This window comes from Chiloscyllium punctatum, chromosome 10, assembly GCF_047496795.1.
Source record: "Chiloscyllium punctatum isolate Juve2018m chromosome 10, sChiPun1.3, whole genome shotgun sequence".
NCBI lineage: Eukaryota > Metazoa > Chordata > Chondrichthyes > Orectolobiformes > Hemiscylliidae > Chiloscyllium > Chiloscyllium punctatum.
The window spans coordinates 12,369,097-12,386,801 of NC_092748.1; the positions used below are offsets into that span (position 1 = coordinate 12,369,097).

General features: G+C 43.9%; 1 protein-coding gene across 5 annotated transcripts in view; it reads left to right on the forward strand.

Moving 5' to 3' along the window:
• Window positions 1-1,647: 1,647 nt before the first annotated feature.
• Window positions 1,648-17,705, forward strand: part of LOC140481893 (putative methyltransferase DDB_G0268948) — a 66,070-nt gene continuing 50,012 nt past the window's right edge. For all 5 annotated transcript variants that reach the window (XM_072578531.1, XM_072578529.1, XM_072578527.1 and 2 more), the window contains exon 1: window positions 1,648-1,886. The gene's annotated coding sequence lies outside the window, so the exon portion shown is untranslated. The remainder of the gene's footprint in view (window positions 1,887-17,705) is intronic.

Sequence of the window (17,705 nt, forward strand, 5' to 3'; positions counted from 1 at the left end):
AGCACAGATATACTTCCCTCCACACCTGTATCAGCATTCCGCAGAGACCATTCCCTCCGTGACTCCCTCGTTAAGCCATGTTACCCAACAACCCACCCTCCACTCGTGGCACCTTTCCTTGCCACCGCACCTCACTGCCCCCTCATATCCATTCAAGGCCAGAAGGATCCTTCAATATCCAGCAGAGATTTTTCTGCATCTCCACACACGTAATCTACTGTGTCCATTGCTCCCAATGTGGTCTCCTCTACACTGGGGAGACAGGACGCCAACTTACGGAATGTTTCTAGGAACATCTCTGGGACACACGCACTAAACAACTCCACCGCCCTGTGGCTGACCACTTCAACTCCTCCTCCCACTCCACCAAGGACATGCAAGTCCTGGGCCTCCTCCACTTCCAGATTCTAGCCACCTGACACCTGGAGTAAGAATGCCTCATCTTCCGCCTTGGGACCCCCCAGTCACACGGCATCAATGTTGATTTCACCAGTTTCCTCATCTCCCTTCCCCCTACCTTATCCCAGATCCAAACTCCTATCTTGACACTGCCCTCTTGACCTGTCCTACCTGTCCATCTTCCTTCCCACTTATCCACTCCACCCTCCGCTCTGACCTAGCACAATCACCCACGCCTTCATCTACCTATCGCATTTCCAGCTACCTTTCCCCCCAGCCCCACCTCCCATCCCATTCATCTCTCAGCCCCCTTGGGCCTGCCCCACATTCCTGATGAAGAGCTCATGCTCGAAACGTTGACTCTCCTGCCCCTCCGATGCTGCCTGACTGGCTGTGCTTTTCCAGTGCCACACATTTTGACTCTGACCTCCAGCATTTGCAATCCTCACTTTCTCCCAGCTGGTGGTGAGCAGCTGCAGTCCATTTGAGGTAGGTACATCCATAATGCTGTTAGGGAGGGAATTTTAGGATTTTGACCCACCAAGAGTGAAAGAAGGTTGGTATGTTATTAAGTCAGTATGATGAGTAGCCTGGCAGGGAAATTGCAGGTGGTGGCATTCCTATGTATTTGCTGCTCTTGTCCTTCAAAATGGAAGTGGCTGTGGGTTTGCAAATTGCTGTCTGAGGAGCCTTGGTGAACTTATGTGGTATATCTTGTAGATAGTGCACACTGCTGCTACTGAATGTCAGTGTGTGTGGCAGTGTCTGCCATATTGCATGTATAAAAGTCCCTGATTCACTTTGACAGCAACTGAGATATGGTAAGTATGTAAAGTATGTAGTAAGGGGATAGGATGTCAGCTGGGTGGGGACAGGCCACATTGGAGGTGGATGGGTTTTGGGTGCCAAGTGGGTGAGAGGTACCAAGTGGGTGGTGATGGTGGCAAGTGGGTGACGGTGCTAGCTGTGAGAATGTTGGCTGCTCGGTGGGAGAGAGTGTTAGGGGATGGGAGGGTGATTGGATACAAATAGCTGTATTTTCTACAACTATTACACCTCTGAAGTCTCTGACTCTAACTCAAAGTAACACTTTAAATGAATGCACTGATCGTACTGGAGCTCAGTTTTGAAATATCCAAAGTCCAGTGTGTATCATTCACAGTTTGTTTTGTTCTCAAGTTCTGGAGGGGAACGACCCCGACCTGTGTAACAGAGTGCTGGCACCAACCCATAATGCAGTCACAATCCTATTGCGCAGTCCAGTTAAACTCTGTCTCCACTATACTCAATCGAATGCTTAAAGATTACAGGGAAGGTGTAGATGAGGAAGACAATCAGTATCTTCATTTTCACGCAGTCATCACTTGGGCAACAGCCTCCCAGCAGCAGTCACCTGCATTGGAAGTGAAGGAGAGAAGGACGGTTTTAACGAGAGGCTTAGGTTGAAGAAGTGAGATATTTTGGCTTCTGTCGAAGTGAGGAAGGAGGTAAGACAACAGGAAATTAAGCAGCAGCATTTTTTTCTCAGCTCTTGAGTTCTTCTGGCAGCTTGCATGAAGTTTTCCATCCTTCTTTAATCAATATGTCCATGTGAGAGTTAAAAATCACACACCAGGTTATAGTCCAACAGGTTTAATTGGAAGCACACTAGCTTTTGCAGCGACGCTCCTTCATCAGGTGATAGTGGAGGGCTCAATCATAACATAAAATTTATAGCAAAAATTTGCAGTGTGATGTAACTGAAATTATACATTGAAAAATTGATTGTCTGTTAAGCCTTTCATCTGTTAGAATACAGTGAAAGTTTCACTTCTTTCTTGTATAAATCACAAAACCTTTTTTTAAAGTTGCATTCTCGGGTTAGCTGTTAACAATGGTGATAGCTAGACAATATGTTGAAGGTGTTAGCCCCCTGTGTTCTCTGTCTATGGCCTGATGTTTAGATTGATTCCAATTTAAAAAGTGAGATAATGGAGTTTTACATAAATTCATGCAGTTTTTGAGCTCAGAGTTCTACATGAATGTATGCAGTTTTTGAGCAAAGTGCAATGTCACTCTGCAAGTACAAATTCACCCCACAAAATATATGTGTGCACGTCGGTCTTTGTCTGTCTGTGTGTGTGTGTCTGTCTGGGGTGGGTGTTGTGAGTGTGAGAAAGTGTGTGTGTGTGTGTGTGTGAGAGAGAAAGTGTGTGTGTGTGTGTGTGTTTGTGTGAGTGTCTTAAGTCTGTGAGGGGGTGCATATGTGAGTGTGGGAGTGTGTGTGTCTATAAGGGTATGTGTGGGTGTCTGTATGCACGTCTGTGTGTACCTGTGTCCGTGTGTATGTGAGAGTGTGTGTGTGTGTAGGAATATCTGTGTGTGTGTGTGTAGTGCAATGGTGATCACCTGTAATGTGACATGAACCCAAGGTCCCTGTTGAGGCCCTCCCTGTCCATACCGAACTTAGCTATCAGCCTCTGTTCGGCCACTTTCCTCTGCTGCCTGTCCCAAAGTCCACCTTGGAGGATGGTCACCCAAAGGTCCGAGGCTGAATGTCCTGGACCACTGAAGTGTTCCCCAACTGGGAGGGAACCCTTCTGTCTGTTGATTGTTGTGCGGGGCCCATTCATCCGTTGTCGTAGTCTTTGCTCGGTTTCCCCAATGTACCATGCCTCTGGGCATCCTTGCCTGCAACGTATAAGATAGAGAATGTTGGCTGAGTCACATGAGTACCTGCCATGTACAAGGTGGGAGGTGTTCCCACGCGTAATAGTGGTATCTATGTCCACAATCTGACACGTCTTGCAGCGTCCACCATGACAGGGTTGTATGGAGTTGTCCTGAGAGCTGGGCAGTTTGCTACGAACAATGATCTGTTTGAGGTTTGGCGGTTGTTTAAAGGCAAGTAGTGGAGGTGTGGGGAAGGTCTTGGTGAGGTGCTCATCCTCATTGATAATGTGTTGCAGGTCACGAAGAACATGGTGTAGTTTTTCAGCCCCTGGGAAATACTGAACAACGAAGGGTACCCTGTCAGTTGCAGCACATGTCTGTCTCCTGAGGTGGTCATTACGGTTCCTTGCTGTGGCATGTTGGAACTAGCGGTCGATGAGTTGAGCATCATACCCCGTTCTTGTGAGGGCATCCTTGAGTACTTCCAGGAACTGTACTGCAATGATTTGGGCATCTCCAAATCATCCATATGAGAGGGATCAGTACCAGGATTTCATCATGACCGATACATTCTCATCCCAGAATTTAAAATGCCTGTTGCTCCGTATGCTACCTTACTTGGCTTCACAAACAAAGAAGTGTCTACGTGGTTAACCCAACCCCAGCTAGATATATTTCCAACTAAATCCATCAAATTGAATACTAATCACGATGGGCCCAGAATAAATTGCTGACACAATCACATTGGATCGCTAGGCGTGCTATCGAAGTTTGGGCTCCATATGGCTAATGTTCCTTGATCACTACCATCTGATTCAGTTCAATACAGAAAATTGCTCAATTTCACAGTTATACAAATATATACGATTCTTATTCAATCTCATGCATTGAAGGAAACCAGAACAGTGCAGGTAATGATTTCCATCCTGTCTTGGAAGCAACCAGATAATCACTTCTAAATTCCATTTGTCACTCAACCTGTGTGTTAGACTCCAGCAGCAATCCTGGCCTGAGTGGGACTGACAGAATGATTAACATATCAGAGCGTTGGCAAACAATCTCTTCTGGAAACATTGGTGTACAGTGACATACTTGGAATATTTTCAAAATTTTTACTGTGGTCACATTCCCTGGTATTCCCATTAAAAGGAAGGATAAGAGTGCAAGTGTGTCGTGGAATACACCACCATCATCTGGTTTTCTCTTTGGCTTGCCATCCAGTTGATGTATATGCTTGAAAGTGTTTTACTAAAGGCTGTCGGAAAGACCTTGCAGAAATATATGTTTGAGCCAGCACACAGAACAAAGGTCTCCCCTTCAGACTGCCACCCCTTGGCAAGCCATTTTGTTTCTACATGTTGAGTAGAGGTGGAGGTGAGGATTTTCAATGAGATTTATCAATATGTAGGTACCTAGATTATCCAGTTCTAGTATCAACATCACTGTTTCATGCATTTGTCTGTACAACGTCCACTGATGTCACATCCTTCAGGACACAGCAATATACTTGACAAGTTGCCCATCAATTCCCTCCACCACTGACACCCTCTAGCAGCAGTGTCTACCATCCATAAGATGCAGTGCAGCAACTCACCAAGACTCTTTAGACAGCATCTTCCAAACCTGTGACCACTTCCATCTCCAAGGACCAGGGCTGCAGATGCATGGGAACACCACCGCCTGCAAATCCCCCTCCAGGCCACTCATCATCCTGACTCACACGCATCCTTAGCATCCATTTACCTGAAGTGTTAACAGTGGCAGGGCAATTTGATAAATCAGTTATAAAAATAGTATGGTTACTTATGTTCACCAACAGAGACATACATTAGGAAAGCAAACAGATAGGCTAGAATTGAGTATAAAATTATAGTCAGCTGGAGTATTGTGGACAATTCTGGGCATGACATTTCAGGAAATTGATAAACTCTTTAAAAAGGGGTGGAGAAGAGACTTGTCAGGATGTTGACAGAGATGAGGAATTCTGTTGGGCGGTAAGGTGAGAAATGTTTACCCTGCTCTCTTTGGAATAAAAGACATTCAATGTTTACAGTGGAGGTTTTCAAGGTGATGAGAAAGGCTAATGGCGAATTATTAATCCCTCTGCTGTTTGGATCCATGAGCAGAGGTCAGAGGGTACAAAATCTTTGGCAAATGATGTTGTGTAACCTTTTCACTCAGTGTTTGGGAACTAGAGATGATAGTTGAGTGGTATTATTGTTGGACTGTTAATGCAGACGCTCAGGCGATGTTCTGGGGACCTGGGTTTGAATCCTGCCGCAGGAGATGGTGGAATTTGGATTCAGTAAAAAGCTGGAATTAAGAGTCTAATGATGACCATGAATCTATTGCTTATTGTTGGGAAAAACCCATCTGATTCACTAAAGGAAACAGCCATCCTTACCTGGTCTGGCTGCATGTGACTCCAGACCCACAGCAATGTGGTTGACTCTTACCTGTTCTCTGGGCAATAAATGCCAGCCTAGCCAGTGATGCTCTCATCCCGTGAATGAATGAAAAATGCTGCGGCTGAAAAGGCAGATGTAGCTTATTTCATGAATAAATTTAATGAAGGGAGCTGAGCAGGTATTTGCCGTGTTGCAGAAGTGAAGGGTACAGGACTAAGCAGGACTGCAGATTCAAAGTGCCAACCCAGACACGGTGGCTTCAAACAGTCTCTTTTTATGTTTTAACTGTCAGTGATTCAATGACCTTGCCGTTCCTTCATTGTCACTGGGTCAAAATCCTGGGAAAGCATTGTGAGGGCATTTGTACCACATGACCTGCAGAGGATCAGGAAGTAACATCACTGGCAGTTTGGATTGGACTATAAATGCTGTCATTGTCAGTGATGTCCATTTCCCAAGAATAAATAACAATAATATTGAAGGCCACGTTGCAAATTGAAGGCAATGCAAAAGACAGTGATTGATTCAACTGTCCTGTTAATGTATTGATTGGTTCAAATACACCATTGTCTAAATGGAAAGCTATCAATAATCTGGACAGGTATCAAAAGGCAACCAATCAGCAATAAATACAACACAAATTGAACACAGACGATCAAAGGTAGATGATAAATCCACCTTGTATCAACGCTGACATTGCATGAATGAATATGGAAGTAAAAACACCAGTGTTAACAAACAAAATCTGACACCAGACCACATAAGGCGATCTTGTGCTGCTGTAGGTAATGTCCCTGCCTCTGAGGCAGGAGTTCTGGGGTCAAGGGTAGTAAATGCATAGGAACACCACTGCTTGCAAATTTCCCTCCAAGCCACAAACCACTCTGACTCCCACACATCCTTGGTATCCATTTACATCCACAATGTGCTGTCTGACTGATTTTTATATTAGCAGCAAATCTAGTTAGAATACACCCATTTCTTTCATCCACACTACCAATATGTTGTAAATAGTTGAGGACCCAGAAGAATCATGATGGCATTCTACTGATTACAATTTGTCACCCTGAAAAGAACCCCTTTATCCTCATTCTGTTTTCTCTTAGCCAATTCTCTAACCATACCAATTTTCTCCCCAACAACATAAGCACTAACCTTGCATTAAGCGGTAGCCATTCATTATCAAATGCCTTTTGGAAATCCAAGTATACTGCATTTACAGATCTTAATGGCCAAGGAAGGTGCCCTCAGAACATGGCCATCCTGTAAATCTTTCCAACAGACACCACTGGCAAATGGCAGAAGCGGGTGAGATTTCCTGGTCAGCCATGTGGTGGAACGAAAGCTGGACCCTCCACTGTCAGTACCCACTGCTCCAGACTACAACATGCTCGTAAACGTGCATGTTGTCAGAGCATCTGGGACTGGCTTAGATAGCTGGTGTTGATCAGATTGGTGCTACCAGCACTGAGTTCACTTCCTGTTCTGGCTTGGATGGATTTAGGACCTGCGGCCTCTGTTGGTGATGAAGGTTACAACGCACTGGCTCAGACCCGTCTTTTGGCAGAGAATGCAAGAAGATCTGTAAACAGCTGCACAAATCTCAGCTACCGTCAAATTAAATCAACACTGGTCTGGATCTTAAACTCCATCTTGCCAGCTTGGTTTCATAACCCTTACCTAATAGAAAACCTTATAATCACTTTATAAAAATTCCAATTGACCTTTTCTTTGGATGGGAGTTCCAGATTATCAAAGGTGTCCCTGACATCTACTCTGAATGGTCTCATTCTAAATTGAAGATGGTGCTGGAGAGAAACCAAATGGCTGGAATAACATGACAGGTATAAGAATCTAATCAAGTAATCCAAAACTGTACAAACAAATTACGGTAGAGAGATCAGAACAAGTTATCAAGGTGATGGTGTCAAAACAGGACAGTAACGAAGATTTTAAAGATACAGTAACATATGGTAGGGGGTTAAATGTAGCACGACATGAATCCAAGATCATGGTTGAGGTTATCTTCATGAGTATGGAGCTTGGCTATCAGCTTCTGCTCAGCGATTCGGCGTTGTTGTGTATCTTGAAGGCTGCCTTGGAGGATGCTTACCCGAAGATCAGAGGCTGAATGTCCTGGATCTGCTGACCTGTTCCCAGACTGGGAGGGAACATCCCTGTCTGGTGATTGTCTCACAGTGTCGTTGTCGTAGCATCTGCATGGTCTCACCAATATACCATGCCTTGGGGCATCCTTGCCTGCAGTGTATGAGGTAGACAACATCGGCCGTGTCACATGGATATCTACCCTGTATGTGGTGGGTGGTGTTCCCATGTGTGATGGTCGTATTCATGTTGATGATCTGACATGTCTTGCAGAGATTATACCTGACATGTTATTCCAGCCATTTGGTTTGTCTTCAGCACGCATCTCCTTTTCAATAGATTGATAGATTCCTACCATGAAGCTAATTGTATATCCAGTTTGCCAGTTCCTCCTAGATTCCATGAGATCTAACCTTCCTGAGCAGCCAACCATGTGGAACCTTATCAAAAGGCCTTACTGAAATCCATATAGATACTTCTACTGCCCTGCCCTTGTCAACCTTTCTGGTCATTTCATCAAAGAGCTCTAACAAATTTGTGAGGCATGATCTCCCCCACACAAAGCCATGCTGACTATTCCTGATCAAACCCTGTCTTTCCAAATGCATGTATATCTTATCCCTCAGAATCTTCTCACGTAACTTATCTGCCACAGATGTTAAGCTTACTGGTCTATAGTTCCCAGGTTTTTCGTTGTAGCCTTTCCTGAATAATGACACAACATTCGCTACCCTCCAGTCTTCTAGGACCTCACCTCTGGCTATCGATGGTCCAAAAATATCAGCCAGGTCCCCCACAATTTTTCCTCTAGCCTCTTGCAGTGTCCTTGGATATATCTGGTCAAGACCAAGAGATTTATCCACATTCATACATTCTAATACATCCAACACCCCCTCTACTGTGGTTTGGAATGTCCCCAAAATATCACCACTAACCTTCCCAAGTTCCCAAGTCTTCACGTATTTCTCCACAGTAAATACAGAGGTGAAATATTCATTGACGACCTTGCCCATCTCCTGCGTTTCTATACATACATGTCCACTTTGGTCTTTGAGGGTCCTATTCTCTCTCTAGATATTATTTTTCCTTTAATATAATTAAATAACCTCTGGATTCACCCTAATCTTCTCAGCCAAGACAAATTGTGCCCCCTTTTCGCCCTCCTGACTACCTTCTTCAGCAAACTCCTGTACTCCTTGTATATACCTCCAGAGATTCCCTTAATCCCAGCTGCCTGTACCTGAGCCACACCTCCTTTATTCTGGTCAAAGCCTTAATATCTCTCATCATCCGTGGCTCCCTATTCCTGCCAACCTTGCCCTTCACCCTCATTGGAACATATAGACCTTGAACTCTAGGTATCTCACTTTTAAAGGCCTCCCACTTGCTGGAGGTCCCTTTCCCTGCAAACAAACTACTCCAATCAACCCCTGTAAGCTCCTGTCTAATTCCAACAAAATTTGCCTTGCCCCAGTTTAGAACTTGAAGCTGTGGACCAGTTCTGTCCCTCTCTAAAACTATTTTAAAATTAATAGAACTATGGTCACTGAGCACAAAGTGGTCCCCCACTGTCACCTGTCCTGTCCTATTGCCCAAGAGTAGGTCACGTTTTGCTCCTTCCCGAGTATGATCCTCTATATACTGTTGGAGGAAACTTTCCTGGACACACTTAACAAATTCCACCTTCGAAGCCCTTAACGCTCTGGCAGTCCCAGTCTATGTTAGGAAAATTAAAATCCCCTACGATTAGGATGGAATTACAACACATCTGATAGTAGTAACAGGATAGGTCAGAGTCAGCATGGATTTATGAAGAGGAAATCATGCTTGACTAATCTTATAGAATTTTTTGAAGATGTAACTCTGAAGATGGACGAGGGAGATCCAGTAGACGTAGTGTACCTGGACTTTCAGAAAGCTTTTGGTAAAGTCCCACATAGAAGGTTAGTGAGCAAAATTAGGGCGCATGGTATTGGGGGCAAAGTACTAACTTGGATTGAAAGTTGGTTGGTTGACAGGAAACAAAGAGTAATGATAAACGGCTCCATTTCGGAATGGCAGGCAGTGACCAGTGGGGTACCGCAGGGATCAGTGCTGGGACCGCAGCTTTTTACAATATATGTTAATGATATAGAAGATGGTATTAGTAATAACATTAGCAAATTTGCTGATGATACTAAGCTGGGTGGCAGGGTGAAATGTGAGGAGAATGTTAGGAGATTACAGGATGACCTGGACAGATTAGGTGAGTGGTCACATGCATGGCAGATGCAGTTTAATGTGAATAAATGTGTGGTTATCCACTTTGGTGGCAAGAACAGGAAGGCAGATTACTATCTAAATAGAATCAATTTAGGTAAAAGGGCAGTACAAAGAGATCTGGGTGTTCTTGTACACCAGTCAATGAAGGTAAGCATGCAGGTACAGCAGGTAGTGAAGAAGGCTAATAGCATACTGGCCTTCATAACAAGAGGGATTGCGTATAGAAGCAAAAAGGTTCTTCTGCAGCTGTACAGGGCCCTGGTGAGACCACACCTGGAGTATTGTGTGCAGTTCTGGTCTCCAAATTTGAGGAAAGACGTTCTGGCTCTTGAGGGAGTGCAGCGTAGGTTCACGAGGTCAATTCCTGGAATGGCAGGACTACCTTACGCTGAAAGACTGGAGCGACTGGGCTTGCATACCCTTGAGTTTAGAAGACTGAGAGGGGATCTGATTGAGACATATAAGATTATTAAAGGATTGGACACTCTGGAGGCAGGAAACATGTTTCCGCTGATGGGTGTGTGCCGAACCAGAGGACACAGCTTAAAAGTACAGGGTAGACCATTTAGGACAGAGATGAGGAGAAACTTCTTCACCCAGACAGTGGTGGCTGTGTGGAATGATCTGCCCCAGAGGGCAGTGGAGGCCCAGTCTCTGGATTCATTTAAGAAAGAGTTGGATACAGCTCTCAAGGATAGTGGAATCAAGGGTTATGGAGATAAGGCAGGAACAAGATACTGATTAAGGATGATCAGCCATGATCATATTGAATGGTGGTGCAAGCTCGAAGGGCAGAATGGCCTACTCTATTACACCCCTATTGCTCCTGCAGGTCTCCCCAGTCTCCTTGCATATTTGTTCCTCTAATTCCCATTGACTATTTGGGGGCCTATAGTACAACCCCGAAAACTTCACCATCCTCTTCTTATTTCTCAGCTCCACCCACAAAGCCTCACTGGATGATCCTTCAGTTACTTCATCTCTGACTATTGCTGTGATACTCATCTTGATCAAAAATGCAACTCCCCCTCCCCTACTTCCACCATCTCTGTCTCACCTAAAGCATCTGTAATCTTTTGAATTATCTCTCTGCCTCAATCAATCGAATTATAGGTCATCGCTTCACTTGCTATTTAGCTGTTGACACTTTACTCACACCGTCTGACACTTGATCACCTGCAGAGACTTGTTATTCAGCCTGTTGGAACTCCACCCACACCATTTTCTACGATCTTTTAATCTCTCTACCTATAAATTATGTGCCTGCATGCTTCTCTTAACTCCACCTGATGAAGGGGCAGTGTTCAGAAAGCTTGTGTTTTCAAATAAACCTGTTGGACTTCAGCCTCGTGTTGTGTGACCTCTGACCTTGTTCACCCCAGTCCAATACTGGCATCTCCACATCATGGCTACCATCAACACCCCATACTGATGGTAAGCTACAAAGTTGAAAGCACGGGCAATCCCATAATAGCTAACATGGTCCATTCTTGAGTCTGTTTGCAAGTTGATTTCATAGAATCCCTACAGTTTGGATACAGGCCATTTGGCCCAACAAGTGCACACTGAGCCTCCAAAGAGCCCCCACTCCCCTACCCTTAATACTCTACATTTACCCCTGACTAATGCACCTAACCTACACGTTCCTGAATACTATGGGCAATTAAGCATGGACAATTCACCTGACCTGCACATCTTTGGATTGTGGGAGGAAACTGGAGCTCCGGAGGAAACCCACGCAGACACAGGGAGAATGTGCAAACTCCACACAGACAGTCACCCAAAGCTGGGATCAAACCCAGGTTCCTGGCGCTGTGAGGCAGCAGTGCCAACCACTGAGCCATCGTGCTGCCTGATTTGATGCAAGTCTGAACACAATGCAGGACAAGATAAAATAGCTGATTTTTATGCTTTTTATGTAGACTACTTTTTATGTAGATTTCCATTTGACCAATTCCATTCCATTTTCTCCTATCGTGTACAATTCTATTTGGTGAGTAGGTGAGGGTTAGAGGTATTTTTGATCCAAATGTTTAATTTCAATGCAATGTGAGAGTTGAAGAAATGTAAGTGAACATAACAGATGTGATCAATGATGCAAATACATCATCTCCTCACAATGTCATGTCTCACATTCATTTCTATAAAAGTTCTGAAATTTATCATATTTGACATGAAAGAATACGCTGCAATAATGTGCAATGCTATAATAAGATTAGACAATAGACAATAGACAATAGACAATAGATGCAGGAGTAGGCCATTCTGCCCTTCGAGCCTGCACCGCCATTCAATATGATCATGGCTGATCATTCCTAATTAGTATCCTGTTCCAGCCTTATCTCCATACCCCTTGACTCCACTATCTTTAAGAGCTCTATCCAATTCTTTCTTAAAAGAATCCAGAGACTGGGCCTCCACTGCCCTCTGGGGCAGAGCATTCCACACAGCCACCACTCTCTGTGTGAAGTAGTTTCTCCTCATCTCTGTCCTAAATGGTCTACCCCGTATTTTTAAGTTGTGTCCTCTGGTTCGGCACTCCCCCATCAACGGAAATATGTTCCCTCCTGCCAGAGTGTCCAATCCTTTCATAAGCCTATACGTTTCAATCAGATCCCCTCTCAGTCTTCTAAACTCAAGGGTATACAAGCCCAGTCGCTTCAGTCTTTCCGTGTAAGGCAATCCTGCCATTCCAGGAATTGACCTCGTGAACCTACGCTGCACTCCCTCAATAGCCAGAATGTCTTTCCTCAAATTTGGAGACCAGAACTGTACACAGTACTCCAGGTGTGGTCTCACCAGGGCCCTGTACAGCTGCAGAAGCACCTCTTTGCTTCTATACTCAATCCCTCTTGTTACGAAGGCCAGCATGCTATTAGCCTTCTTCACGACCTGCTGTACCTGCATGCTTGCCTTCATTGACTGGTGTACAAGAACACCCAGATCTCTCTGAACAGCCCCTTTACCTAATTTGATACCATTGAGGTAGTAATCTGCCTTCCTGTTCTTGCCACCAAAGTGGATAACCAGACATTTATCCACATTAAACTGCATCTGCCATGCATCTGCCCACTCACCTAACTTGTCCAGGTCACCCTGTAATCCCCTAACATCCTCATCACATTTCACCCTACCACCTAGCTTTGTGTCATCAGCAAATTTGCTAATGTTATTGCTGATACCATCTTCTATATCATTTACATATATTGTAAAAAGCTGCGGTCCCAGCACGGATCCCTGCGGTACCCCACTGGTCACTGCCTGCCATTTCGAAATGGAGCCGTTAATCACTACCCTTTGTTTCCTATTAGCCAACCAATTCTCTATCCAATCTAGTACTTTGCCCCCAATCCCGTGCGCCCTAATTTTACTCACTAACCTCTTGTGTGGGACTTTATCAAAAGCTTTCTGAAAGTCCAGGTACACTACATCCACTGGATCTCCCTCGTCCATCTTCCGAGTTACATCCTCAAAAAATTCAAGAAGATTAGTCAAGCATGATTTCCCCTTCATAAATCCATGCTGACTCTGTCCTATCCTGTTACTATTATCCAGATGTGCCGTAATTTCATCCTTTATAATAGACTCCAGCATCTTTCCCACCACTGAGGTCAGACTAACTGGTCTATAATTTCCTGCTTTCTCCCGCCCACCCTTCTTAAAAAGTGGCACAACATTAGCCGCCCTCCAATCCTCAGGAACCAACCCCGATTCTATTGAACTCTGGAAAATAATCACCAGCGCATCCACGATTTCCCGAGCCACCTCCTTCAGTACCCTGGGATGCAGGCCATCAGGTCCCGGAGACTTATCAACCTTCAGACCTAACAGTCTCTCCAACACCAAATCCTGGCAAATAGAAATTCCCTTAAGTTCAGGTCCTTCAGCCACTGTTACCTCAGGGAGATTGCTTGTGTCTTCCCCAGTGAACACAGATCTGAAGTACCCATTTAATTCCTCTGCCATTTCTTCGTTCCCAGTAATATATTCCCCTGCTTCTGTCTTCAAGGGCCCAATTTTTGTCCTAACCATTTTTTTGCCTTGGACATACCTAAAAAAGCTTTTACTATCCTCCTTTATATTCTTGGCCAGTTTACCTTCGTACCTCATTTTTTCTCTGCGTATTTCCTTCTTACTAATCCTCTGTTGTTCTTTAAAAGCTTCCCAGTCCTCCGTTTTCCCGCTTATCTTCGCTAAGTTATACTTTTTCTCTTTTAACCTTATATGTTTCTTTACTTCCCTTGTCAGCCACGGCCGCCCATGTCTCCTCCTGGGATCTTTCTTCCTTTTAGGAATGAACTGATCCTGCATCTTCTGCATTATACACAGAAATATCTGCCATTGTTCCTCCACGGTCTTCCCTGTTAAGGTATTAAACCATTGAACTTTGGCCAGTTGCTCCCTCATAGCTCCATATTTCCCTTTATTCAACTGAAATATTGTCACTTCAGATTGTACCCACTCCCTCTCAAATTGCAGATTGAAGCTTATTGTATTATGGTCACTACTTCCCAATGGCTCCTTCACTTCGAGGTCACTGACCAATTCTGGTTCGTTACACAATACCAGATCCAGAATCGCCTTATCCCTGGTCGGCTCCAGCACCAGCTGCACTAAAAATCCATCTCTGAGGCACTCCACAAAGTCTCTTTCTTGAGGCCCGATACCATCCTGATTCTCCCAGTCTACCTGCATGTTAAAATCCCCCATAACAACTGTAGTAACATCTTTGCGACAAGCCAATTTCAGCTCCTGATTCAACTTACCTCCAACATCCAGACTACTGTTTGGGGGCCTGTAGATGACTCCCATGAGGGTCTTTTTACCCTTAGTGTTTCGAAGCTCTATCCACACTGACTCTACATCCCCTGACTCTAGGTCCGCCCGCGCAAGGGACTGAATATCCTCCCTTACCAACAAGGCCACCCCACCCCCTCTGCCCGTCAGTCTATCCTTACGATAACACATTACCATGAAGGTCCCACCTTCTCAACCTCCCCCCTTGCCTGAGCCAGTACAATAAGGTTAAACCACCACCAGTCATCTCTCTATCTCTCTCTCTCTCTCTAAGAAGACAGCACCCCTATGGTCCTTACATTTGCAATGCAGTAGCAAGATTTTTGCTCTTATGACATTCACATGTACAGGATAAATTCCAAAACGCCTTTAAGTAAGTTCTTTAATAATGCCAGATCATTTCATGTACCATTTAAATTAGGACAATTAGTATTATCTGAATGATCTGTCGACAGCTTTGCTCTGTTGCCACAGACATTTTGAATATTTTTCAAGATGGGCTTTCAAATGATGATATTTCCCAGACTCAGCTTTTGGCTCACATCCATACAAACCACCGCCTTGGTCAACAAACTGTTGGCGTCTGTCAAAGTCCCACAGTCACCAAGTGATCCTCATTGACCTTCACTTCCACATTCCCAACTGGCTCAGCTTCGGCTTCATAGAAAGGACTTGACCTAACATTTCCTGGTGAAAGTGGACAAGGAGGAAGATGGGTTGATCAGAGAGGCCAGGCAGCTTGAAGCGATTATAATAAAGAGAGTGCAAAGTTCCACAGAACGCTGCGTTTTACATAAAAGTACTGAAGGGCTGTCAAATATTATCTTGGACTTTGCCCTTAAATGATCCTGAATTTTGGGCTGATTAGGAGTAGGTACTAGTTAATCAATCATTTTGCTCTAAGTGCCTTTATTAAGCAATGGTGGCTCAGTTATAATGTGGTTTAGATGCAGAATATTTTGTTCTAATGTATTGAAGAGCTCCCAGGCATCACGCTTAAATTCGAGAGACAGAATTTAAGCTGGGACGTTGGAAGGGATTGTGGATGGCTGTGCAGGTAATATAGACTACTTTCAGGTATTTGTGCTGGCACTGCTGTTCTTGAACTTTGAGCTAGTTCCTTATTTTTTTTTATTTCCAAGAATATACTTTATTCGTAAAATTTATAGAAGTGCATTACAAAACAGTTTGGCTTGAAAGTTACAGGATGTGCAATAAAATTCAACTTGTCTCCACACAGCAGGTGCATCTTTGGTGCATCAATCCAATTTTAACACTCTCAATGCACCCAGTGTACGCTCCTCGTCAAGCATACACCCCAGGTTTCTAATCCTTACAGTAATATAACTGTACCAACGGACTCAGACAATGACCTTTCCTCAATCTGCACCTGTAGAGGCTGCACCAAGCTTTAGTTTAGGTCAATTGCCCGATGATGCAGTTACATGACTGGACCTTATTGTCATCACTGCAGTTCAGTTAGCTTAGTTGTCTGGATGGCTGGTTTGAAATGCAGATTGATGCCAACAGTGTGAGTTTGATTCCTGTACTGGCTGATGTTACTGTGAAGGACTCTCCTTCTCAACCTCTCCCCTAGCCTGAGGAGTGGTGATCCACAGCTTAAATCACCAACAATCATCTCTCTTTAATGGGAGAGTAGGGCTATCGTGATTTTACTGCTAATTCCTCTGCATAATCTGGAAGCCACCTGATGTATCCCTCATCCTTTTTCAGAATGTGGCTTCAGAACAAGCAATAATAAAGCACTCAAAGAACTTAGATCCATATTACAGATTTTCAAATGAAGAAACACATTTATTTCATGACCTGTTTAAACTCATGCTGAATCTATTTCTAGGATTCAGAACCAAACACGATACAGTACCATATTTTGGTGTGATAGTGACACCAGCACTAATTTTTTTTAAAAAATGACTATTTTCCTATATGTTCAGCCCAAATTGTTCCAATACCACTGTCCCCCATTTTGCACAGTACTACCCACTGAAAATTACTCAGAGACTAATAATGTAATTGTACATTAAATATTGCTGCCTGAGAAATAGTAAATGTACTTAATAGCTGATCAATAATAAAAGAAAACTCTCTGTTCTCTAGATGCTGCACTCGGTTTTCAATCTTGGGACTGCAATAAATTATCCTCAGTTTCAGCCCATTTCAAGGGCACCGGGGCAGCTGCCTCAGAGAATGCCTGCAGTACTGCACAAAGGCAGCAAATGATGAGATTCAGCAATATCTTGGTAAATATAAGAATGTAAAGAATAGGATCAGGAGTCGGCAATACCTCTCGCCCACAAGCCTTCAGTCTTCACTGAGGTCAAGTCTAATGTTATATTTGCCTCAACTCCATTTCTCCCAGCTCCCCATAAATCCTGACTCTGTTATGCTTCAGGAATCTCTCTCAGCCTTGAATATATTCGATCAGTCAATCTCCCCAGCCCTCTGGGATGAAGAGTACCAGAGTGTTATGGAAATGTTGGCATATATCACTTTATAAAAGGCACCAAGATAAATTCATTGCTCCATGTATCAGTTAGTATAATTCCACCCGAGTTGAAGAAGTGGGAGATATTCCCATATTTGGGCCTCTTTTGTTAAAAAAAGTCATTCAAATCACTTCGGAAAAAAATCCATGAGAGCTAACGTCTTGAAGTCCAAGACCAGTTTCTGGGGGGAGCCAATCATTATGATTTTTTTATAATGCAATTTTGAGTTTTAATTCCATAGTGAGTTGATTTGATTTATTTATTTATTGTCACTGTATTTTGCAACAAAAGTGTTGCATAGTGTTGCCACTCTCTGGCAACATTGTAAAACACACAAAAAAACAAAATGTAGAATACGAAGGCAGAAAAATGAAGAAATAAAGAAAAGGCGATCAACTTTACAATCATTTTTGATAAGTGCTCCGTCACGGGCCATTGGTGCCTGGTGACCAGCCATAAGTTCCCTTAGCTGTACTGCTGTGAAATAACTGCATAGTGGCCAGCATCCCGTCACCAAGTCACCCTTTATTTACTTGTGCACTGTATGCTGGCTGTGGCCAGTCAGCTTGGAGTT